Source organism: Papaver somniferum, chromosome 1 (assembly GCF_003573695.1).
Source record: "Papaver somniferum cultivar HN1 chromosome 1, ASM357369v1, whole genome shotgun sequence".
Lineage (NCBI taxonomy): Eukaryota > Viridiplantae > Streptophyta > Magnoliopsida > Ranunculales > Papaveraceae > Papaver > Papaver somniferum.
In genome coordinates, this window is record NC_039358.1 from 34,835,200 (window position 1) to 34,837,486 (window position 2,287).

Sequence of the window (2,287 nt, forward strand, 5' to 3'; positions counted from 1 at the left end):
GTGGAAAACCAAGAAAAACACACTTAGTGGAGCGAGGAGCAAGTTTGTGTGGTGTGGTGGAGGAGAGATTAGGGTAGCAAAGACAACCAAAAATGCGAAGATGAGTATATGTGGGTTGGCGTCTATATAAGATGGACATTGGGGATTGGAAATTGAGGAGTCTAGTAGGAAGAATGTTGTGGAGGTAGACATCCATAAGGAGAGAATAAACCCAATATTTGGGAGGAACGGAGGCATGAGACATTAGAGTACGAGTGATATCATTGATTCGGCGAATCATGCGTTCAGCCTTACCATTTTGAGATGATGTGTGAGGACACGAGAAGCGAAAAACCATGCCATTTTTACTAGAAAAGTTGTGAAAAGTGGAATTGTCAAATTCGCGACCCATGTCGCATTGGAATGATTTAATATGGCGTTCGAATTGAGTTTGAACAAAAGATTGGAATTCCAAAAATTTGGTGAAGACTTGGGATTTTAATTTTAGTGGAAAAACCCATAAATAATTGGTGAAATCATCCAGAAATAGAAGATAATAACGAAATCCCGTATCTATATTCAACGGAGACGTCCATAAATCACTATGAATAATATCAAAAGGAGCAATACTAGTAGACTGAGAGTCATAAAAGGGAAGACGAACATGTTTGCTAATTTGACAAGAGTGACAAAGATTTGGAGAATTATCCTTATTACATTGAATAAAAGATTTTGTGCGTAAAGTATCGAGGACAGCTTTGCCAGGGTGGCCGAGGCGACTATGCCAAACGGTAGGTGAGCATACGGCAAGAGAATATTGGTGAGGTGGTGGCGAAAAAGAGGATTGCACGGCGGAGGTGGTGATGGGATAGAGCTCCCCAGAACTATCACATCGGAGAATAGTCTTCCTCGAACTCAAGTCCTTCACAGAAAAACCATAAGGATCAAATTCAACAGACACATGATTATCAGTGGTAAATTTTCGAACAGAGATTAAGTTTTTGATGATGGAAGGGACGACAAGGGTGTCGTTGAGGTGAAGGGTGTGAGTTGGAAGATTTATGTACTTAGAGCCACTAGCAGTTACCGGAATGCTATTGCCATTTCCCACCAAGATAGAACGAACATTACTAGAATTAAAAACTTTTTGTAATGTACCTGGATCCGAGGTGATGTGAGAGGTTGCTCCGGTGTCCATATAGAAATCATCATCAGGTGTCCGAATGCTCATAGAGCTGTAGGCTTCGGCGATATCTGACGGTTGTAGGTAGTCTGTGGTCGGAGCAATGTAGGCTTGCGGTGATCGACCGGCAGTAGGATGGCGACCACGACCCCGTCCTCTACCACGGTTCTGGCGACCTCGTCCGCGGCTGGCAGGTGAAGCAGCATTCCAGGGAGAAGCCCAGTAGGGAGTAGCCGGATATGGGCCAGGTGCAGCAACGTTCCAGGGAGTAGCCGGATAAGCCCAGTGTGGGTAAGGAGGAAATGGGCTTGCTGGGTTGGGCAGTAGTGGGCTTCTGTTCGATTCAGTAGGGAGCTGCGGTTGAGAAAGCACTGGGCCTGTTGGATTTGGAAGCAACGGCGCTGTGCGATCCAGACTTTGTTGATGACGCTGTGCAACAACAGGAAGGTGATGGGAGGTGTGCGGTGTTCCGGCAGCAAGGGCATCATGAGTATTTGATGTAGATTGATGTTCACGGCGAATCTCTTCAGTGCGTAGTTGAGATCGAGCAGTGTCAAACGATGGCATCGATTGTTGAATGAAGGAGGCAACAGTATTATATTCCTCCGGAAGTCCATTGACAAGCTGGATAACTAGTCGTTTTTCATCCATTGGAAACTCGAGGTCACTCAATCGACTGGAGAGTGCCTGTAGCTTATCACAATAATCATCAACGTTGTTACAGTCAATAAATCTTAGATTGACAAACTTACTTTCAAGGCTGGCAGCGCGGTTTCCTTTGTTGTCTTGGAAGAGACGTTTGAGATGATCCCATAAATCCTTCGCAGTTTTTCCAGTTTTGAGAACCGTCAGCATCAGATCTTTCGTCATGGTGGAGAACATCCATTGACGGCATAGGGCGTCAAGCTGTAGGATGGTGGCATCGTCAAGATCTGGTGTGGGGGAAGAACTATCTATAAGAAAAAGGAGGTTGTGCGCTTGAAGATGAAGTTGAAATAGGAGAACCCATGAAGAGTATTCGTCTTGTTTGATATCTAGTGTAACAGGGATCAAAACTTTGATGTTGGAAACGGCGAAAGCCGGATGTAAGGTGTTTTTATTACTCGGTAAGGATCGATTGTTTGC